The 24,494-nt window shown below is 45.2% G+C and overlaps 1 long non-coding RNA gene across 1 annotated transcript; it reads right to left on the minus strand.

Moving 5' to 3' along the window:
- Window positions 1-2,712: 2,712 nt before the first annotated feature.
- LOC135966789 (uncharacterized) lies at window positions 2,713-11,436 on the minus strand. Its single transcript, XR_010580384.1, has 2 exons — window positions 9,075-11,436; window positions 2,713-4,983 (listed from the first exon to the last, which is right to left on the minus strand). It is a non-coding gene; the product is annotated as an uncharacterized lncRNA (long non-coding RNA).
- Window positions 11,437-24,494: the final 13,058 nt, after the last annotated feature.

Below are 24,494 nucleotides of genomic sequence, written 5' to 3' on the forward strand. Positions count from 1 at the left end.
CTGCTGACCACCTGGATCTGGCCTTTCGGGCCCTGCTGAAGTTAGGTGGCCCTGCCCTGCCTCAGAAGCCATGAGCTACCCCCAGGCCCTTCTAATAAAGGCCCAGTAAGCTAGCCAGAGGTCACTCTGGTAATTGCCGCTAAAAAGACTTTAATTAATACGATTGCAACCCCACTCTGCAGCTATGGAAAACAAGGCTCACAGAGGCTACGTAACTTGCCCACTAGAAGGCCCAAAACTAGAAACAAGCAGAAGCCAGGAATGCAGCCAAAGTCAGCCTGCTTCCGAGTCTCTGCCCTTCCACTGTGCTGCACTTCAGAGCACTAGCCACAAGGATTCAGAAATATTTTTCTTTTCCTTTTTTTTTTTTTTTTTTTGAAATGGAGTCTTGCTCTGCCACCAAGGCTGGGGTGCAGTAGCATGATCTAGGCTCACTCCAACCTCCACCTTCCGGGTTCAAGTGGTTCTCCTGCCTCAGCCTCCCAAGAAGCTGGGATTACAGGTATGCACCACCATGCCACATTAATTTTTGTATCTTTAGTAGAGGAGGGCTTTCGCCATGTTGGTCAGGCTGGTCTCAAATGCCTGACCTCAGGTAATCCACTTGCCTTGGCCTCCCACGCCCAGCCGGAAAGATTTTTCAGGATTAGTGAAGGATGGGAAAATAGGACTCTTAAATATTGTTGGTGGAAATGCAAAAAAAAAAAAAAAGTTTTGGGAGGAAATATTGTATTAGTCAGCTTTCTCCAGAGAAACAGAATCAACAGGACACACACATATATTACATATATATAAGGAAATGTATTATAGGAAGAGGCTCATGTGATTATGGAGGCCAAAGAGTCCCACCATCTGCTGTCCATAAGCTGGAGAACCAGAAAAGTCAGTGGTGTAATTCAGTCCGAGTTCAAAGGATAGACAACCAGGGAAGCCAGTGGTGTAAGTTTCAGTCTGAATTCTAAGGCCCAATTCATAAAGCGCTCATCACTATCTCTATTTGATGACACCCAAATTTGTACCTCCAGCCCGAAGCCCCTTTCCCAAACTCCAGATTTGTATAATCCAGTTGCCACACTGGAGTATGTCCGGCTCCACGCCTTTCATTCCAGTCCCTGCTCTAGCAAATGGGACCACCAAGCAGCAGGCCCTGAGGAACTTGGAATCATCAGACTCTCCTAGCTCCTCCCCTTGCTCTCATCAGGAAGGCCTGTCACTTTTACTTCTGAGAAATAAAAATGAAATCCAGCCCCAAACTAAGTGAATAGATCCCTTCTTGGTCTAAAGGACCTCAGAGAAACCTTGGAAACTGAATTCCCACCCACGATGCAACCAGAGGTGAGACAAGCTTCCTTATCTGCCCTTCTTCACTAACCACCACGAGGCTTTCTTCCCTACGGGCTAAACAGTAACCAGCTCTTTCAAAAGACTTGCCATGCCCCTAAATTCAACCAGCCAAGTTGAAACCAACCTGTGAGGATACACAGTGACGGTTTTCATGTCCTCTGCTTTACCTTTCGACACCAGAGAACCGAAAACTCTACCCTTGGATCATGCTAATGCTACCATTTTTTTTTAACATGGGACCCACAGAGCAGCATGATGCTCAGTTGCACATAACATGCTTATATTTGGCCATCCCACTCAGCATAAATCCCTGTCTTAGTCTTCCCACCCTCAAAGTGCCTGTTCTCAGCTTCTGACCCAAGGCAATGCTTCCCAGCTTGTCAGAATGGACACACTGCAAGCTACAATTCTTTAGGAGAAATACGGTTATCCTCTCTAAATGTGTGACCCTTGTAATTCTTCAGCTGACACTTCCAAAATGTGCCTTGGATTCATTTGCTTCTCTCTGTCTTCACTCTCCTGGCTTGTGGTGGTCATTAGTGTGATACAGTTTTTCTGGGTTTGTGGCATGATGGCAACCTCCCACTTCATCTGAACTTAGGCTTGCCTCTGTGACCTGTTTGGTCAATGACATGTGAAGAGACATCTGTGACTTCTGGTGGGAATTTAAAGAACTAATATACTTCCTGTCTCCTTTCATGGGGATTATGGACATCATGTCCAGATGAGACCCACACCTAGATTCCTGAGTGATTAAGATCAACAGAGCCCTTCTGCTGATGCATGACAGAGAAATAAATCTTTGCTATGTTAAGGCATTGAGATGGGGGCTGCCTGTTACTGCAGCACAACCTAGCCTATCCTGTCTGCTACATTATCATAGTATAAGTCACCCAAACTACTTCAGGGGCTTCCTACTTCTATTCTTCTGTCTTTCCACAGAGCAAAGTAACCTTTCACTGCAAATTAGATGCCATCACTCTCTCCTTAAAACCCTTTAGCATTTCCCATTGTACTTGGAAGACAATCCCAGCTCCTTCCCCTGGCCTAAAAGGCCCTGCCCTATCTGACTCCTGCCTGTCTCTCTGACTGGTCTCGACACTCTGTCTTCTTCGCTCATTACAGTGCGGTCCCCCTCACCTCCTTGGTATCTCTAAGGCCCTGAGCCCTCTCCTGCCTTGAAACTTTTGCATGTGTTGTTCCCTCTGCCTGGAACACCTTCCCATCCCCCCGCTGTTCACTTAGCTGGCCCCTTCTCATCCTTCAAGCCTCAGTTTCAGTGATATCTCTCCAGAAAGCCCCTTCCCTGACCACCTGACCACACTGCACCCAGTTCACTTCCTTATGAGCTCTTACCACAAGTCAGAATTATATTGTTTTTTTCATGTTTATTTACTTGTTGATGCACTAAGTTGTAAGCTCCATGGGGGCCACATCGGCCCTTACTACAAATTTGTTGAATGGAGAAGTGACTTGATGAGAAGGTTATTGCAAAGGGTAATTAATGCCTGAAGCAATTGTCAAGTTGTGGTGGTGACAGGGCTAGGAAATATTGACCAATTCAGACTCCCCAGTGAGATGGCTTCTTCCAGGCTACTGTGGACTAAACTTGCAAGGCTTTCTCCTCCCTTCAGAAGCTAAAGTGCCTCTGAGATACTGCAGGTTCTCCAGAGGGCTCAGCCTGGGTTCTGTCCTACCTTGGCTCTGAAAGCTCACCCAGTGACAGCTCAGCCTGGAGCGGGTCCAGCCAGAGCCAAGGAGCAGGCAGCCAGCCCCAAAGGAGAGATAGCCAGCTGCTGCCATCATGAGAGATGCCTGGCCAGCTCTCCAGAAATAGCCCAAGGTCAAGGCGGGGTTCTTCTGACCCCTACAGATGGCAAAACCTGGAGATACTCTGTTCTCGAATCTCTCCCCCACTCCACTGCCAGGATCCCTACCCCTGGCCTGGAGCACCCCAATTTTCAACCACCCCTTCATAGACCCCTCCATTCATCACTGCTCACAAGGAACCCCCAGGCCTCTAACCCTTTCTCCTCTCAACACACTTCCAGGGTGCTGAGGACGGATGTTATCCTCAGCTTGCAGTAAAGGGCTCTGTGGCTCAGGGAGGTGCAGGGTCTCTTCCAAGGTCATGTGGTAAGTTTACTGCTGAACTGGAATTCAAATTTAGAGCCGCATTCCAGGTTCAGTGCTTCACCCCATCAATATCTGCCACACGTGGCATGTGTCTAAGTCTCACAGCCCCACTCGAGTATCTGACCTAATCTATGTGTCACTTGCTGGGAGGGTGGGGGCAAGGTCCTTGTTTTGTGGACTTTGATCCCCTTCCCTGGACTTAGGAGAACCTTTTAGTCTCTTAAGCTGCCAGCCCTAGCTGATTTTCCTAGGAGCCAGCTCTTGTGTGCCCAAATCCACAACTTTCATCTTCACCTCTGGTTACTCTGCCTGCTTGACCAGCTCACTCACCAGACCTCACTGCTGATGCTACTCCTGAGCCCACTGTCTCCACACCCACAAGACACCCCCTCCATGAACAAGGAAGGCCGAGGACGCTGGGGACCCAGCCAAAGCTTCATAGGCCACTTTTTCTGAGCAGGGCTCTCCATCTCCCTTCTCTTGGAGGTTCCCACAGCCTGGGGAGAAAGGAGCAGAGATGCAAATCAGGGGACCATAAGGACTGTCCAGGAGCAGATTCGGGGAGGAAAGCCACCTCAAGGGACCAGGACAGGGCAGGCAGCTGGGAGAGGAAGAAGAGAAGTCCACAGATGTAGGTGGCTGTCCCTATGAATAAGACAGGACAGGCAGCTAGTAGGATTTCTACCAATCAGATGATGACAGCAGACAGAGGAGAGAAAGGAATTAAGAGAGAATAAAAAGTGGAAATTTTTTGGAGAATAGTGTTTGTCATTAAAGGACATTCAATAGATCCAAGTAAAAGCTGATAGAATGTCATCCATCAGACAACCCCCAGAACATGAACCACCCGTGGTACGTCTTTCAAAATATGGAGATGCCCGTAGGTGTCGCAAGTGCACTGCAAGCTCTAGCAGCCCCTTCACATGGTCGTGATGGGGAATTTGAACATCTATGACTGTTCTCTGGCAAGTGGTGGTCGGGTGTCTAAAGCGGGAAGGGTATCTTTTCTGAATCTGTTGGGCTACTGACAGAGCTTCAAACAGGTACTTCTAGGAAGTTTGAAATCAATGTTTGCTCTTCCAAAGTGAAAAGTGCACACTGGCCTGCTGGACTCATTTGCATGGCAGCCCTTTCTTCCTAGAGCATGGAAAGGTTGAAATGGATTCGCATCTGTTCTTAATTACAGAGGCCAAGACAGATGTTATCTTACATGTTGGGGAGGGGTACTCACCAACACTGTGCTGTCAACAACCACGATAACTCCCAGGCCTTTTGTGCAATATATTAATTTGGAAATTATTGACAACTCCTATCTTGCATGACATAATGTGGCAAGTGTACACAACTTCTTCTTGAGTTGTTTTCTTTATTGGCCAGCCTCATGACTCTTTTCTCCTTGTGTCTATACTTCCCAAGACAGCATCTCTGTTCCTCCCATTTAATTGCACATTGGCATTGAAGAAGCCATTCACCTCCAACACTGCAGGCTGTCATAGACATGCTCTGAAAAAACAGGTTTTTAGAGTCTTTAATGTACTCGTGTGCACCACAAATCACCAAAAACAAAGCAGGCAATGTTTCCTGTACCTATTTGACCACTGGTAAGATAAGGGCCTACCAAGAGCTGAAGGGAAGCTTTCTACATAACAGGGATTAAAGCATTAAACAAAAGAGTGACTGAGGAGGGCTCAGAACCATGAGGGAGGCTGCCAGGGGGAGCCCTGTGACACCACCCATGGAGACCTTCTGATTCCTGACCAGCAGTTTTAAAATGTATATTTATGGCCGGGCGCAGTGGCTCAAGCCTGTAATCCCAGCACTTTGGGAGGCCGAGACGGGCGGATCACGAGGTCAGGAGTTCGAGACCATCCTGGCTAACAAGGTGAAACCCCGTCTCTACTAAAAAATATAAAAAACTAGCCGGGCGAGGTGGCGGCGCCTGTAGTCCCGGCTATTCGGGAGGCTGAGGCAGGAGAATGGCGTAAAAAGCCGGGAGGCAGAGCTTGCAGTGAGCTGAGATCCGGCCACTGCACTCCAGCCTGGGCGACACAGCGAGACTCCGTCTCAAAAAAAAAAAAAAAAGTGTATATTTATATGTAGTATGCATGCACGTGTGTGCTATATTTTTAATTGACAAATGAGAAATGATATATTTATAGTTCACAAAATGATACTTTGATGTATGTATACACTGTGGAATGAGTAAATCAAACATATTTATCATCCAACATACTTAACCATTTTTTGTGGTGAGAACATGTAAAATCTACTGTCTTCGACTAGCTTATTGAAGTGGGGTGAAAACACTAAGAAAATAAATAAGTAAATAATAATGTTTAGAATCTACTCTCAGCAATTTTCACATATATGATATATTATTATTAACTATAGTCTCCATGCCATACAAGAAAACTCCAGAACTTATCCTCTGACCAGCAGTTTCTGGTTGACACAAAGACCTATTTTCAGAAGTTTCTTGAAGATATCATCTGGAAAGTAAATAGCAAATAGGCTGCTTTGCTCTGTCATCATAGAAGGTAAAGATTGAACATCTCTCGGATGACCCAGCCATCAGCTGTAGTTCCCTGGCCTTATTCATTGGGAAGTCCGAAGCGGAGCCCCCATGTGTCAACACGTCACCACTACCACGTCTACTCTACCTAGGGCTGGAAACCGTTCCTCCCATCCTCTTCCTCATGCTCCCAGGTTAGAGTTTGCCAACAAGAGGATCTTGCACAGGACTTGGAAGGCAGAAGGGAAGCAGAAGTCATTGTTCTCAGGGGTTAGTAAGAACAGACGTGGCGCTTCATCAGATGGAGGTACATGGCCGATTTCTAAGAACTCCCATGCCTGTCACTTCTTCCCTCACACCCAGGCTTCAGGCTGAGGCCGTCAAGATGCAGAATGGCTTCTGTGTCCTGACATCCCCTGACGCATGCGGCTGCATAGGAGCTCTCTGCTCTCTCTGGCCCTGAGCTCCAGCTTCCACTCAGCCCCCGGCCTCACATGGGCCTCTCCTTACTCAATCCCCACCACCTGCTCAGCACGGACCCATGCTGGAAACCTGACCCCCTTTTTAGGGCTCCTTAAGGCTTTTGGGTGTTCAGTGGACTTCACAGGAGGCTTAGAAGTTACCAGAAGAGTTTTGTCACACACCAGCACAAATAATATGATTACACGTTAGACACATGATTCTTAGAAGTTGCTCAGTCCTGTTTCTCCGCCGTTCCTCAGAATCAGGCCTGCTTCCTGAGCTCTGCTAAAACAAAGCCATCTGCTCTAGGCTGTAAGCACCAGCGGAGTGAAGAACTGCCAGGCGCCTTGAAGCTTGCATCTTTCCTTTCTCCATTCCCCACCAGTCTTCATAAACAGAAACGATTAGTAGGGAGTAATTTTCCTACCTCTCCAACCTTACTCTTTCTTAGAAGGAAAATGTTGCTATACTTTCTATTCTTTTCATTCATACTCTCCCACTATACTTGAGTTTGTGGATGTTACTGACTCTGAAAGATTATATTTTAGGCCGAGTGTGGTGGCTCACGCCTGTAATCCCAGCACTTTGGGAGGCCGAGGCAGGCAGATCACGAGGTCAGGAGATCAAGACCATCCTGGCTAACACGGCGAAACCCCATCTCTACTAAAAATACAAAAAATTAACGTGGTGTGGTGGGCTCCTGTAGTCCCAGCTACTTGGGAGGCTGAGGCAGGCGAATGATGTGAACCCGGGAGATGGAGCTTTCAGTGAGCCAAGATCGCGCCACTGCACCCCAGCCTGGGTGACAGAGTGATACTCCATTTCAAAAAATATATATATATTTTAGGGTGGTGTGTGTATTCATTAACAATTGCTGTGTAACAAACTGCCCCAAAACTTAGCTGCCTAAAACAATAAACTATTATTTTTTTCTCTCTGTTTCTGTGGGTCAAGAATTATAATTAAGAGTGACTTAGTTGAATGATTCTGGCTCAGGGATTCCCATGAGATTGCAGTCAAGACGTCAGCCAAGACTGCAGTCCTCCAAAGGCTTGCCTGGGTTCAAAGGGTCTGCTTCCAAGATGGTGCCCTCTTGAGGCTGCTGGAGAGAGGCCTGAGCCCATCACCACGTGGGCCTCTCCACAAGGCCACAAGTGTCAGCTGACTTTCCCCAGAGTGAATGACACAAGAGAGAAAACAAGGCAGAAGCTACAATGCCATTTAGGATCTCATCTCTGAAGTCACATACCATCACTTCCCTTGTATTCTGTCTTTAGAAGTGAGTCACTGGCCAGGCACAATGGCTCACACCTGTAACCCAAGCAACTTGGGAGGCCGAGGCAGGAGAATTGCTTGAGGTCAGGAGCTCAAGACCAGCCTGGGCAGCATAGCAAGATTTCACCTCTACAAAAAAAATTTTAAAATTAGCCAGACATGGTGGTGAGTGCCTGTAGTCCCCGCTGCTCAGGAGGCTGAAGCAGGAGGATCACTTAAACTAGGAGGTCGAGGCTGTAGTGAGCTATGATTGCACCACTGCACTCCAGCCCGGGTGACAGACCAAGACACTGACTCTAAAATGAATAAATAAATAAATAAATAAATAAATAAATAAATAAATATTTTTTAAAAAAAAATGTTTTTAAACATTTTTTAATGTTTTAAAATGTTTAATGTTTGCACTAAGTCCAGACCAAACTCAAGGGGAGGGGAATTAAGCTTCACCTTTTGAAGGGAGGAGTATCAAAGAATTTCGGGCATAGTTTAAAACCACCACAATGCGAAAACAGTACAGGAAGTTCTTACTTAACTTTGTCCATAGGTTCTTGGAAACTGCAACTTGAAGCAAAAGAACGTATAGTGAAACTAATTTTTTTCTTATTAACGTAACAAAATGATAGTGAATGAAATGACACTACTTGAGTTCACTTGAAGTTGCAGTTTCCAAAAGCCTATGGACAATGTTAAGTAAGGACTTACCACCGTACAAGACAAGGAATCAAAATACCTAGTTTTGTTTTGTTTTGGTTTGGTTTTGGTTTTTTGAGACAGGGTCTCACTCTGTCACCCAGGCTGGGGTGCAGTGGTGTGATCATGGCTCACTGCAGCCTTGACCTCCCGGGCTCAAGTGATCCTCCCACCTCAGCCTCCTGAGTAGCTGGGACTACAGGCATGCGCCACCACGCCCAGCTAATTTTTGTATTTTTTTGTAGAGACAGGGTTTCGCCATGTTGGCCAGGCTGGTCTTGAACTCCGGGGCTCAAGGGATCCGCCTGCCTCAGCCTCCCAAAGTGCTGGGATTACAGGCGTGAGCCACCACACTCAGCCTACCTATGTTTTAACTTTCCTTCTAAACACTGGGGGACTTGGGCATATCCCTTCACCTCTCTAGATCTATTTCCTCATCTGCGAAATGACAGGATTGACTTGGATGACTGCTAAGGGTTCATTTTCAGTTAGTATGTGTCTCCATGTTCCAGCACTCAAGACCCTAGGCCTGGACCCCTGAGCTCAGGCAGCTTTTCCTCCACGCCCCTCCTTCCCAGCAGATCTCACTGGCTCTCAGCCCCAGGTAGAGCCACCACCCATCAGCTCCTCCACATGCTTCTTCCAGGCCTTGTACCTCCTCTCTCCCATCGGTGCTCTGCCCTGGCAGCACATCGGGATCACTCGTGGAGCTTTGAAAACTCTGTGTGTCCAAGCCACACTGCAGTTCATCAGCTTATCCAGGGTTGGGACCAAGCGCCAGCAGGTGCAACAGCTCCCGTGACTCCAAGGCCTAGCCAAGGTTGAGAACCACCGCTCTAGTTTGAGTGGCCCTTCACATGCAGAATCATTTCAACAAATAAAATAACACTGCCTGTGGCTGAGCACTGATTTGCTCTTTTCCTTTGATGTATATGCACTTTGAGAGCACTCACACTGCCGAGGGTAGAGGTTTTAATTTACGGTTAATTATGTTTGGGGGCTGATTTCTCTAGGAGACCATTTTGCCTGGTATTAACCTAAGAGAGATATTTAGAGGGGTTTAGGGAAATTTTTTTGTGACCAGGACAGAACTTTTTATAGACTTCTTTCCCTGGCTCAGGATTTCTCATCAAGGTATTGTTTCTGTGGGAAAATGGGTTCAATTTTTATCTTTTTGACTTACACCACCTTTTCCTAGAATATAACCTGCTATAAGTCTGAACAATGCCTGCATTTCTTTTTCCTTCTTGCTTGTGCATGTGTACATGTGGGTGTGAGAAAAGTCAACATTCTCCAGGACAAGGGAGAGCCCAGCGCCGAGAACGATGCTGGGCTTGGAGCTCCCAGGCCAGGAGCGGCTGTGGAGCATGGGCGTGGGGCCTGTGTCAGGGCTGAAAGACGTCAGCTGGGCTCTCCTGACCCTCAGCTGAGTGCCACTGTGTGACCAATGCCCCAGTTTACCCAGACTGTAGGGTTTCCTGGGACACAGAACATTCAGTACTGAAACTGGGAAAGTTCCAGAAAACCAGGATGGTTGTGGCTCTGTGAGCACCACCCACATCTTTACTGCTGGAACACCCAGTGGGGATAGGACAGAGCTGCTCTACTAAGGGTGCTGGGTGGCTTCACCAATGTGAACAGGGGTAGCTCCACAGCTCCTCTGGGCCATGAGGCTCTGAGATGCCAGTTCCCAGTGCCCACGGCCCAGGAAACAGGGCAAGCTCTGTCACATTGACTTCTATTGGCAATCTCCAAATATCTGAGCTCCTGTCATGGAGAAAAGGTGAATGGCCTGTCAGCTGTTCCTAGGCCAGTGATTTGAAATCCTGGGTGCTTGTGGGAATCACCTGGCCAGTCCCACCCCTAGAGATTCTGATTTCACTGGGGTATGGTGGGCTCCAGGCTCACACACATATGCACTTCTGGGCTTTTTCCTTATGGCCTCTTTCTAGGCAGGACATTTCCATCCTGGCCATGAAGACTTTGTCACTCCTAAACCTATTTCTCTCCCTGAGGTTACCTTGAGCTAAATGGCTTCCTAGAGAAGCCAGACTTTTTCACTTATCAATGGCAGTCGGGTTATAGATTCTCTTCATGGGAAATTTTAGTTTATAAAAGCCCAAACCTCTCGTCATTATCTAGGAATGAACTGTGCAGCTCATGGGTGTGGGTCCTTGTGTTGTCCCTAATCCGATCCCCCTCCACGACCCCATCCTCCACTTCTAGTTCCACCCAATCTCCTGCCTCCCATATTTCCCTTGTTTCTTTAGGTTCCCTCTTTGGGATGCAAGAACTGCCCTTGCCCACAGCTGGAGAGGAAGTGGAGGGCTCCTGCATTGTTCCTGTGGGCCTGCCGCGTGGCCAAACCCACTAAACTAGGGGGTGAATCCCCGGCCAGTCTGGAACAATCACATTCTCTTTCTAGGGTCTGGGGCTGAGACACAGGATCTCTGGTTAGCTGGCTGCATGAGCTCTATATCCAGAAGATCACAAGGCTCAGGGCCTGGGGCCACCATCTGAGGAAATACATTTTGAAACCATGAGCAGCAATGATCAGACAGGGTCTGCAGGCGCACGGCGGAGACGGGCAACCAGACAGGCTGGTGAGAAGGTCTGAGACAGTGACTGAGAGCCCAACTTTGTCCCCAAGGAATGTCCCCATTCTTGTCCTCCTGGAGGCTGGGCTCTGAATCCTGCCCTTGGGCTCTGTGAGATCCTCACCCTCAGTCCCTCTAAAGCTAAGCCAGCATTTACAGATTCCTGTTGCCTTCCACCAACCATCCCCTAGGAGCGTCTCCAATGCTCACCGCTCTCGTAGGCACAATTTCGGATCCTAAATCTGGGCCCTACTGGCTCCCATGAGATCCCCTGAGTCCCTTCCTTTCCTGCTCCTTCTCAGCTTCAAAGAGGGCTAGCACCCTCGGCTCCTGCGGTCTGTTCCCCTGGGAGTTAAAGGAGCGATGGCCTCTTCCCTCTTGCGGGTTTCCTCCCACCACTTCCAGAGAACCCAGAGTTCTGGCCAGCATCTCCGGCTCCGTTTCCCATGGCAGAGCCTCTTCAGCACCACCCCCGTCATCCTCCTACTGGAAACATCTCGGGACACACTTCAGTGGAACACCCTTGAAAACAGAGTAAACAGTGGTTTCCTCACATTCCTGTCAGCCTTTGTTTTTCGAGACTGAAGAGTCTAAACTGGAGAGTCCCCCACACCGCCCTCCCCACACTTCTTGGCACTGGCCTTGACCTTTGCGGGTTGTGGGCGGGGGAGCGGTCAGGGTTGCTGGGCTTGTACAGCAGTTTGAGGTCACCTGTTAGGATCTCATGTCCTCCTCCATGGTCCCCCACTTGACCCCACTCTGGCCCTGAGGGGAGAATCAACGTCAAGTGACAAAGCCAGAAAACTCAACAGAGGCAGAGCAGCCGCCTCCCAACCACTGCACCGCCCTGCCTCCTCCTGCCACAGCCCAGACGGCCTCCCAGGGCGTCTCCTGCAGCTGTGCCCCGACTGTCCCAGCCCTGGTAGGGCCGAGGGGCCTGGCTTCTCTTCTAGGATGTGGTGTGGGCCTCAGGGGAGAGCTAGAACAATGCCGGGCCCCTTATCAACAGCTAATCCCATCCTGGTCAGCTCCTGGACTTCCCTTCTCAGAAACACCAACTCTTATTTTAATACATGGCGTGCTTGCTTCTGAGTCACCTCAGCCCTAATTGTGTGTGGACAGAGCAGTGGCAAGCCCTCCCTAATGCTGTGGCCACACGCTTCCAGGGAACAAAGAGCTAACACCTTCAAGTCCACCAGGAATGGGCCTGGCTTCCTTCTGCTCTTGTCACAAGCCCTGGGTGCCATAATGTGAAGGCACTGGAAGCAGAGACACTGGAAATCATCAACTCCTACCCCTCACTCACAGCTGAGTTCACCAAAGCCTAGAGAGGGCCCAGGCAAGGTCAGGACTCCTGGTCCACACACCTTTCAGAGGATGTGAGGAGGCAGGAGGAAAACCCCAGGAAGTTTGCTTTTGTTGGAGTTTATTTCTATTTAAGTTTCTATTCTATACTTGCCCAGAGGGGTGTTTGTCCTACCTCAGGGCTCAGCACTGGGGCTCAGCTCAGCAGCAGGAGGGGTTTCAGACACCCCAGGCATCAGGATTGACTTTACCCAGAAGGGAGACTATCAGGAACTCCCATGTCAGAACCTCCAAGTGTCCCAAAGCATGGCACTTCCAAGAGAAAGCGCTAAGTAGCTAGATAAATGGCTTATAACAGGAGCTGGTATGGTGTGGGGTGGTGGGGAGACCCCAGGCGCTGGCCCCATCCAGGGACATCTACAGCCCTGGAAACTGAGAACTGGGTCCAAAATGGCCTCCCACAGGTCCCAGGTGGTGCTTTACCACCACTCTGTTCCGAGAGTTTCTGAGAAGGATTTCTATCAAAACCAAAAGGGGTTGAGGCTAATCCCCAACTAACCTTGCGTGTGCCCTATGACTCAGTCCACCACCCCATGTGCATTCTCATTCATCAGAAGGTGGGCTCCAGAGGCAGTCTGCGTGGGGTCAGAGTCCAGCTCCGCTACTCACTGGCCATGTAGAGAAGCGAGAGAGGCTGAGCAATGCACTCACTCTGTAAATGTGTGCAGTAACAGACCCTTCCTCCCAGGGATGGTTTAAGCATTAAAGCATTTGGAAAAGTGCCTGGCATGTGATAGCTTAGATATCATCATCATCATCATCATTATCAATCATCATCACTATTATTATTTCAAGCACTCAACAGATACAATCTGCTTCCTCTGGGCCCCTAAGTATATCCCTCAAGGGCCAGCATTGTGGAAGCAGGAAATGCTAAGTCCTGTGATCCTCAGGACCACTGAGGGTGCAGCTTTGGGGATCGTTATAAGATAGACATAAGCCAGCAGCTGTGATCAGAACATTCCAGAACAGGAACAGAGAGTTTAGACAGTCTACTGTGTTCTACAATTCAGCCAAAACATCCAATGAGCGTTTGCTATGTGTGTTTTGCTCAACATCTGCCTAAACACTTCCCTTCGTTCTACTTCTATGTCATGATAAAGGTAGAAGGCAGACAGAAGTTTTCATTTGATAGAGACTGAAAACAAGAGAATTTGAGCTCTAGCCCCAGAGGGTTCCTGGCTTTTGATAATCAAATATCTGACACACTTTGTCATGTCTTTTTAAAGCATTTTTACTTATATATTTTTATTGTAAGCTTGTCTTAGTTTTTAGCTTTGAAATAATATTAGACTTTGAAAACACTGTAAAGTGGTGCAAAGAATACTGTGTACCTTTCACTCAGCTTTCCAAAAAAAGCTGCACCACTGCACCACATAATTACCATAATTCTCACAACCAGGATAGGAACACTGATACAATACTGGGAACTGATCTCCAGACTTTATTCAAACTTTATCAACTGTCCCACAAAGGTTTCTTTTTTTTTTTTTCTGTTCCAGGATCCCACATTGCACTGAGTTGCCTCATTCAATCTGGGACAGCTTCCTCCGTCTTTTCTTTCATGATGATGGCAGTTTTGAAGAGTGGTGGCCAATTATTTTGTAGAATGTTCCTCACTTTGGGTGTGTATAGTGTTTACTCATTATTAGATTGTAGTTATGCATTTTTGGCAAGAACACCACAGAAGGGACAGTGAGTCCTTCTCAGTACATCACAGCAGGAGGCACAGGATGCTGATACATCTTGTTCCTGGTGATCTTAACTTTGATCACTTGGAAAAGGTGGTACCTACCAGACTGGTCCATTGCACAGTTATTATACTATTGCTCCCTTTGCAGTTAATAAGTCTCTTGTGAAGAGGCTTTGAGACTATGTAAATGTTTTGTTTCTCATCACATTTTCAGCCATTAACTTTAGTGTTCATTGATGGTTCTTGCCGGCCACAGTTATTACTGTGATGTTAGCCAAATGGTGATTTTCCACTTCCATCCTTCCCTCTACATTTATTAATTGGAATTCTACTGCAAAGAAGAGCTTTCCTTTCTTTTTCATTTATTCAGTTATTTATTTGTATCAATGTGGAGTCATGGCTATCTGCTTCATTCTAATGCGTTATAATCTATTGCTATCATTATTTACTTTGTTACTCAAATTGTCTCAAATTTGACCATCAGGAGCTCCTTCAATGTTGCTCCTGTGTCCTTTGTAGTGTCCTCATCATTTTCAAGCAGTTTTTCTAGCACTGCAAAATCTTCCAAGGCATTTATACTTTCTCTGTGAAAGCCTTAAAATCAGACATTTCTCCAAGGAGCCCTGATTCCTTTTATTAAAGAATGGTCCTTAGCGATCAAGATCCATGGGGCCCAAAGCTACTAGGATGTCATTACTTCTAGTCTTTCTCAGAGAACAAAGCTGGGAAATATATATATACACACACACATATATATACACACACATAAATACATATAGATATAGAAATGGTTATAGGTATATATAGGTGATATATATATATATATATATAAATAAATGGAACACATCTATTCCAATTAATAAATGTAGAGGGAAGGATGGAAATGGAAAATCACCATTTGGCTAACATCACAGTAATAATTGTGGCTGGCAAGAACCATCTATGAACACTGAAGTTAATGGCTGATATATATATATATACACACCTAATATATATACCTATAATACATATAGTAGATAAACTGTTATAATTATATACGTATATGTATGTGTATATATAGTTATATACATATAACTATAACAGTTTTTATATCTACCTAATATATATACACCTATAACAGTTTCTATATCTACCTATGTATATAAACCATCCATTCACACCAATTCCTCTGATTCTAATCCAGCCCCACCAGGTGTATTCTAACCTTCCCCCTTTCCATATTTGTTATGCTTTTTCAACAGTGAAAAACCTGGTACTCACTATCAGCCATATATTTACTTATTTGATTAACTGTGGAATGTGCTTGAGATAGTTTCAGGATTTTGGATGCCTTTTTTATGTTTGTGTAATTTTAGTCGATAAACGTTGTTAAGGTTAAAGCTGAAGAAAGACAGACTAGTGGTTAAGTGTGTGAACTCTGGAAGTTGGAAGTTATTTAATCTTTCTGAATCTCACCTTCCTTATCTGCAAAATAGGATTAATAACAATGTGTAGCTCATAGGAGTGCAGTGAGGATTGAGGGAACGTATGTAAAGTGTTTAGCACATAGGAAACCCTAGATAAATGGTATACATTTTTATAAACTATTAATTAGGAAATAAAGGGAAATTTTATATGACTACCCAATTGTTTTAATAAAAAGTTGACCCATATGTCAGTTGATGTGAGGGAAACAAGAAAGAGGTTGGAAGCACTGAAGCTTTCCGTACAATTTCTCTTTCCACATAGTTATGTACCACACAACGACGTTTCAGTCAAAGATGGACTTCATACATGACAGCGGTTTCATAAGATTATGATACCATATTTTTACTGTACCTTTTCTATGTTTAGATATGTTTAGACACAAATACTGGCATGTTACAAATGCCTACGGTATCAGTACAGTAACATCCTGTCAGGAGCTGTAGCCTCGGTGACATAAGCTATACCCTATAGCCTAGGTGTGTAGTAGGCTATACCATCTAGGTTTGTGTGCGTACACTCTGTGATGTTCGCACAACGATGAAATCACCTAAAGACGTGTTTCTCAGAGCGTATCTGTATTTCTGTGGTTAAGTGATTCATGACTTCACGCAGTTGTAGAAACAGATCATTTTTCTCCATTAGGTGGCAGCATATGTGTCGTTGCCTTTGAGGCGGGTTCCTTATGAGACAACCCAAGCATGCTGGAGAAAGAAAACAACTTCAGAATTAGGATCCTCATACAAAATGTGAGAAATAATCCACAACTTTAAAAAAAAAAAAAAGAAAAGAAATGCCCCATCCCTAAGCACATTTGTGAAATACCCACAGTGAATTCAAGCAAATCTGCCCAAACCTGGCCCAGGCCACAGGACACCTGCTCCTGGTGGGTGGGTCTCAGGTCCCCCAGGACTTGGAATATCATCCCTGGGATGGAGGGTGGACACAGCTTATTGAGGTCCCAAGCCAGGCAAGGAGCTGGATACGTTCTCAGGCTCTGCCCCTTCACACCCTGGGATACCCCCGGCCCAGGGCCTGGGTGGGGCTTACAAAGACACACAAAGTCATGTGTGCAGGCTCTCTATCTGGGGCTGGAGAAACAAGAGGCTCCATTTGAAGCAAGAAACAGAGGCCCACTCAACATGGCTAAAAAGGGGGTGATAGGGGGGCAATAGGGCCCCAATGTGGGACCTTGTGTCCATCTAACCACAGAATAACAGGCTCAGACACAGGAACCTCTCCTGTCGGTGTCCTTGCATTACCAGTCCTGCTCCCATGAGTGGCAGGAGAGGGCAAGAGGCACCCACGGGGGGTGTGCTGGAAGTCTGTTGCAAAAACTCCAAGGTTTTCGGCCTGAGCAAGGGGAAAGCATATCTCGCTTAGGTTTCCAGTTTTCAATGGGTAAATCTCCAGTTCCTGATTCTGTCAGAGACATCTCTTCCTATTTGGACGTACCACAGTGACAGTACCCACCTGCCAGCACAAGCTGTGCTGGAAATCTGGCACTGCTTATTTCTCTTCCTATCTTTTTTTGGAGAATTATCTGGCACCTACTGTGTAGAGTAAACCCAGCACCCGCCATCCCATTCCTAAGACAAAAGGGTCTTCCCGGTGCCCTGCTCCTGCCTGACTTTCCTCTCGCCATCTTACAGCAACCAAAGGCAGGCATGAGAACTAAGCTTGGACTTGCTTTCCTAGGAATGTGGCTATGGAGTAAGAAACACAAGGACAGAAGGCGTGGTGGAAGCTCATTCATCCCAGTGATGGCACCTGGGCCAGATCATGGAACTGTTCCTGCTTCCAAGACCATTTGAGCTGCCTGGCCTCTGTCTATTTAAGCTCTGTTCCAGTCCTTCCCTTCCACCCTGTGGCAGCCGTGGCTGCCCTGTCACTTCCCTTGTCCTAATTTAGCCTGAGTCCATTTCTGCTTCTTATCATCAATGAGCCTGGCCTTATACCAGCTCATCCTGAGGAAGAAAGAATTCCTATTTCCCCTCCTGAGGGAAGTCCAAGGTGGAGCCTAAAGAACAAATATGACCTTCCTACCCTGAGGGAACAAACTTGCTAAGATTCTTAGACAAAAACAAGTCCGTGTAATTTGCTAGCCCTAACCAACAGCCAGTTGGTAACTTCTGAGCAGAATATGGAAAACCGAGTGCGCTTGGCAAAAAGTTAGGACATCTGTTATGAAAAGGGAAGGGAGGAGTGGAATTTCAAGTGGTTACCCAACTCACCTACTCTCTATTGCATCACTCCTCAGACTTGTGCTGGGAACATTGCAGGGTCAAGCCCACTGCCTCACAGGATGAAGGAAATGGTCAACATGGTCAGGGACTTGGTTTTCCTACCCCCAGCCATTTCCAGTCCTGTGCAGAGCATTCTGGTCCTGCTGTTCCTCGAGGATATGTACCCAGATTATTTACCCCAAGTTACAAGGGAGCTCAAGCCTCCATTCTTTGGAGAAAGGTGGCTTTGTGTGGCGGTTCACAGCTAAGACTGCCTGGATTCAAATCCCAAATCTGCCAAGGCAATTGTGGGGACTGAGCCCCCACCCTGTGGGATCTGACACTGTCTCTAGATAAATACTGTCAGAATTGAGTTGGAGGACACCTAGCTGGTGTCCACAGCGGAACTGGCTGCTTGCTTGCTGGTGGGGAGAAATCCCCACGTATTTGGGAGTTGCAGAAGTCTTCCGTGTGGATTGTTGTTGTGTTGGTGTAAGAGCAGAGGGGAAACATGATTTGTTTTTCTATAAAAGGCATTGTTGAAAACAACAGAGCAATCAGCCAGGAATTAGGTAGTTTAACAGATAGCTGTGGTCAGAGAAAGAACTAGATAAGAGAGCCCTGCCAAAACCACTGTCATTACAGGATGACTGTGGGTACACTCAAGGCAACACTCCCTAAGGTGTATCATCAGAGGCTTCACACCGTGTGGGGTGGGGGAATTCACTAAAATAATCCAACTAGTCACCAAACAACTAAATAAGGAAATAACAGTATTATGCTTGGATAGGGGCAGGGGGATGACCAGTAGCCAGATATGCGACAACATAATATCTAAAATGCCCAGTTTCCCAGAGAAACTTTTGAGCTATAAAAAGAAATAAGAAACAGTGATCCATACACAGAAAAAAAAAAAAAAACAGAAACTGCCTGTGAAAGCAACCAAATATCAGATTTAAGAAAGATTTCCTAGCAGCCATTATAAATATGTTCAGAAATAACTAAAGAAAACTGTGATTGAAGAAGTAAAGAAAGATATGATGATAATATCTCATGAAATAGAAATATTAATACAGAGATAGAATTATTCTTAAAAAGAACCAAATGGAAAGCCTGGAATTGAAAAGTACAATAACTAATGGGGCGCTGTGGCTCACGCCTGTAATCCCAGCACATTGGGAGGTCGAGGCAGTCTGATCACCTGAGGTCAGGAGTTCGAGACCAGCCTGGCCAACATGGCAAAACCCCATCTCTACTAAAAACACAAAAATTAGACGTGGTGGTGAGCACCTATAATCCCAGCTACTTGGGAGGCTGAGGCAGGAGAATCGCTTGAACCCAGGAGACAGAGGTTGCAGTGAGTCAAACTTGCGCCACTGCACTCCAGCCTGGGCGACCAGAGCAAAACTCCATCTCAAAAAAAAAAGAAGAAAAAGAAAAAGAAGAAGTACAATAACTAAAATAAAAAATTCCCTAGGGGAGCTCAACAGTAGATTTGAACAATCAGAATAAAGAATTAGCCAACTTGAAGATATTAATAAATCAATAGAGATTATGCAATCCAAAGAACAGAGAGAAAATAGAATGAAGAAAAATAAACAGAGCCTCAGAGGACTGGTACACCATAAGCATGCCAACAGATGCATAGCAGAATACAGAAGAGAAGGAGACAGAGAACACAACAGAAAAAAGTAGTCGAAGAAATAATGGCTGAAAATGTCATGAATGTATTGAAAAACAATCTACATACCCAGGAAGCTCAATAAACTCTAAATAGGATACATGCAAAGAGATCCACAAATAAATATATCACATGCTGAAAGCCGCCAGGCCTAGTGTTTCACGTGTGTAATCCTGGCACTTTGGAAGTTCGAAGTGGGTGGATCACCTGAGGTTAGGAGTTTGAGACCAGCCTGGCCAGCATGATGAAACCCCATCTCTACTAAAAATACAAAAAATAATTAGCTGGGCATGATGGTGGGGGCCTGTAATCCCAGCTATTTGGGAGGCTGAGGCAGGAGAATAGCTTAAACCCAGGAGGTGGAGGTTGCAGTGAGCTGAGATGGTGCCACTGCACTCCAGCCTGGGTGACTGAGCAAGACTCTGTCAGAAAGAAAGAAAGAAAGAAAGAGAGAAAGAGAGAAAGAAAGGAAAGGAAAGAAAGAAAGAGGGGAAGGAGGGAAGGAAAAGAAAGAGAGAAAGAAAGAAAAGAAAGAAAGAAAAAGAAAGAAAGAAGGAAGGAAGGAAGGAAGGAAGGAAGGAAGGAAGGAAGGAAAGAAAGAAAGAAAGAAAGAAAGAAAGAAAGAAAGAAAGAAAGAAAGAAAGAAAGAAAGAAAGAAAGAAGGAAAGAAAGGGAAAGAAAGAAAAAGACAGCAGAAGAAAAACAATTCATCACTTACAAGGGAACTCACAATTATTAACAGGTGCCTTCTCATCATAAACTGTGGAGTGCAGATGAGTCCAGATAGCAGTGGAGAAACACACCTCCAGGATAGACTGTGTGCTAGCCCATAAAACAAACCTCAATAAATTAAAAAGGATATAAATAATACAAAATATGTTCCCTGACCACAACAGAATAAAACTAGTAATCAATAATAGAAACAAATTTGGGGAACTCACAAATATGTGGAAATTAAACAACACACTCCTAAATAACCAATGGATTAAAGGAAAAATCAAGAGGGAAATTAGAAAATACCTGGAGGTGAAAGAAAATGAAACCACAGCACACCGAAACTTATGGGATGTAGCTTAAGGCATGCCAAAAGGGAAATCTGTAGCTGTAAATGCCTATATTGAAAAAGAGGAAGATTTGAAATCTTCCTCTCGGAAATCCCACTTTAAGACACTGGAAAAAGGCTCACATCTGTAGTCTCAGCACTTTGGGAGGCCAACGCAGGAAGATCATTTGATGCCAGGAGTTCAAACCCAGCCTGGGCAACATAGCAAGATCTATCTCTAAAAAAATAAAAGTAAATTAGCTGAGCATGGTGGCCTGTGCCTGTAGTCCTAGCTACTTGGGAGTCTGAGGCAGGAAGATTGCTTGAGCCTAGTTCAAGGTTACAATGGAAAGAAGAAAAAAAAAAAGACATGAAAAAGAAGTGCAAATTAAACCTAAAGCAAGCAGTAAAAAAGGGAAATTTGAAAAATTAGAGTGGAAGTGTGGAAATTATTAAAATGGAGACTAGAAACAATATTTGAGAATAGAAAATGAAACCAAAAGTTGGTTCTTTGAAAAAGCAAGTCTTTAGCTAGACTGACCACAATAAAAAGAGAGAAGCTGCAAATTACTAGAATCAGAAATGAAGGAGAGGAAATTAGAAAAAGGATTTTACTATTTTGCTAATTAATTATGCTAATACATTGGACAACTTAGAATGAAATGGGCACATTCCTACAAAAACACAAATGACTGAAACTGATGCAAGAATAACAGAAAATTTGAATGGACCTATAATAAATAGGTTGAATTAGTCATCAAAACAATGACCCACAAAGAAACTACCAAGCCAGATGTCTTCATTGGTGAATTCTGCCAAATATTTAAAGAATTAATACCAGTTCTTCAAAAACTCTTCCAAAAAATAGAAGAGGATGCCCTGATGCCAAAACCAGGTGAAACCAGATGAAGACATCAAAAGAAAACATAACAAAACTACAAACTAATATCTCTTTTGAGTATGGATGCAAACATTTTCAAAAAATATTCTAGCAAGCTGACTCCTGCAACACATAAAAACAATTATATACCATGCAAGTAAGATTTATCCAGAAATGCAAGGCAAATCAGCAACCAAAAGTCAATTAATAAAATTCATCATATCAATAAAATAAAAAATGAAAAACACATGATCCTCTCAACAGCCCAGAAACATCATTACAAAATTTCACATCTCTTCATGACAATACTCTCCACATACTAGGAATAGAAGGGATCTTCCTCAACCTGATCCAGTGCGTCTGTGAAATCCCAGAACTGACTTTGTACTTAATAGTGAAAGACTAAATGCTTTCCCCTGAAGATAAGAACAAGACAAGGACTGCTGCTCTTATAACTTCTATTCAACATTATACCGAAGATTCTACTGAAGAAAATTAGGCAAGAAGATGAAATAAAATCCAAATTGGAGAGAAGTACTATGATCTCTATTTGCAGATGACATGATCCCACACACTAAGGAATTCATTAAAATAATGAATCAAAATTGGGATGTGTCTCAATGCCATAGACTTTTTGTCTCAAAAATGATTCAAACTGTCCAACACTAGAGTTCACTGATCAAAATGAACTGTGGCTGGAAGTAGACCTCTAACTCACTCACTCCTAGATGGCCTCATCCAGGCTTCAAATGTGTATTTTGGGCCAAACTCCCCCACTTGCTATCTCACCTTGGATATTTAACACTTAACCTTCACATGGCCAAAGCAGAGCTCTTCATTATTCCCTCCAAATCTAACCATCCAAGAGTCTCCTCGATCTCAGTAAATGTCACCACCATTTGCTAAGTCAAAATGCTACAAATCACTTACTTTGATTTTGAAATAATTTCAAATCTGGAGAAAAGTTGTGTCTTAGTCTATTTGTGTTGCTATAAAGAGACACCTGATGTTGGGTAATTTATAAAGAAAGAGCTTTGCTTGGCTCACAGTTCCATAAGCTATACCAGAGGCATGGCTCCAGCATCTGCATCTGGTGATGGCCTCAAGATGCTTCCACTTATGGTCATGCACAGTGGCTCATGCCTGTAAACCTAACGCTTTGGGAGGCTGAGCCGAGCAGATCACTTGAGGCCAGGAGTTCAAGACCAGCCTGGCCAACACAGAGAAACCCCATCTCTACTAAAAATATAAAAACTAGCTAGGCGTGGTGGTGGACACCTGTAGTCCCAGCTACTGGGGAGGCTGAGGCAGGGGAATCACTTGGACCCAGGAACCTGGGAGGTAGAGGTTGCAGCTGCCACTGCACTCCAGCCTGGGTGACAGAGCGAGATTCCGTCTCACAAAAAGGTGTTTCTACTTACGGCAGAAGAGAAAGGGAGAAAGTGTGCGCAGAGATCACATCGTGAGGAAAAAAGAGAGAAAGGAGGTTCAACAAGCAGCTCTCACAGAAACTAATAGAGCAAGAACTCGCTCATTACCGCAAGAATGGCACCAAGCCATTCATGAGAGATCCACCTTCCTGACATGAGAGAAACACCTCCCACTAGGTCCGACCTCCAATATTGGGGATCACATGTCTTTTCATTTATTTATTTATTTTTCCCCAAGACAGAGTTTTATCCTTGTTGCCCAGGCTGGAATGCAGTGGTGCAATCTTGGCTCACCACAACCTCTGCCTCCCAGGTTCAAGCTATTCTCCTGCCTCAGCCTCCCTAGTAGCTGGGATTACAGGCATGTGCTGCCAGGCCCAGCTAACTTTTTGTATTTTTAGTAGAGACGGGGTTTCTCCATGTTGGTAAGGCTGGTCTTGAACTCCCTACCTCAGGTGATTCACCCACCTCGGCCTCCCAAAATGCTGGGATTACAGGCGTGAGCCACCACGCGCAGCCAGGGATCACATTTCAACATGAAGTTTGAAAGTTGCTTTCTTGCAACTTGTCATTGAGTTTGGAGATTACACCTTCCAAACCTCCCAGTGTAAACAGGGGCACCTATTTACCCTTAAACAGGATTCCCCACTGTTAACACTTTACCACATCCCATGTATGTGGTATATACCTTATCACACTCATTCTTTGCATATGTATTGCCTTTTTTTCTGAATCATTTCACTGTAATTGCAGATATGATGACCTATTACTCTTTGAATACTTTAGTGTATATGTTCTAACAAAGACACTGCCATACGTAACCATAGTACAACTGTCAAAATCAGGAATTAACATTAACAGAATATTACCATCGCAGATTCCAGTCACATTTTATAAATTGCCCCAATTATGTTCTTTATAGGTCTGGATCCAAATCAGGATCATGTGTTGCAGTTAGTTGTCATGTCTCTTTAGTTTCCTTCTATCTGGAACAGTTCTTCAATCTTTACTTGTCTTTCAAGACCTTGGCATTTTTGAAGAGGACAGGCTAGCGTGCAGTGGCTCCTGTCTGTAATCCCAGCACTTTGAGAGGCCAAGGCAGGCAGATTACTTGAGGTCAGGAGTTTAAGACCAGCCTGGCCAACATGGTGAAACCCCTTCTCTACTAAAAAATACAAAATTAGCTAGGTATGGTGGTACATACCTGTAATCCCAGCTACTTGGGAGGCTGAGGCAGGAGAATTGCTTGAACCCAGGAGGCAGAGGCTGCAGTGAGCCCAGATCGTGACACTGCACTCCAGCCTGGGTGACAGAGCCAGACTCAGTCTAAAATAAATTTTTTTTTTTTTTTTTTTTTTTTTTTTTTTTTAAGACGGAGTCTCACTCAGTCGCCCAGGCTGGAGTGCAGTGGCACCATCTCGGCTCACTGCAAGCTCCGCCTCCCGGGCTCACACCATTCTCCTGCCTCAGCCTCCCAAGTAGCTGGGACTACAGGCGCCCGCAGCCACGCCCGGCTAATTTTTTGCATTTTTAGTAGAGACGGGGTTTCACCGTGTTAGCCAGGATGGTCTCAATCTCCTGACCTCGTGATCCGCCCACCTCAGCCTCCCAAAGTGCTGGGATTACAGGCGTGAGCCATCGCGCCCGGCCTAAAATAAATTTTTTTTTTTTTTTTAATTTTTTAAAGGACAGGCTAAG

The sequence above is a fragment of the Macaca fascicularis genome, chromosome 13 (genome assembly GCF_037993035.2).
Source record: "Macaca fascicularis isolate 582-1 chromosome 13, T2T-MFA8v1.1".
NCBI lineage: Eukaryota > Metazoa > Chordata > Mammalia > Primates > Cercopithecidae > Macaca > Macaca fascicularis.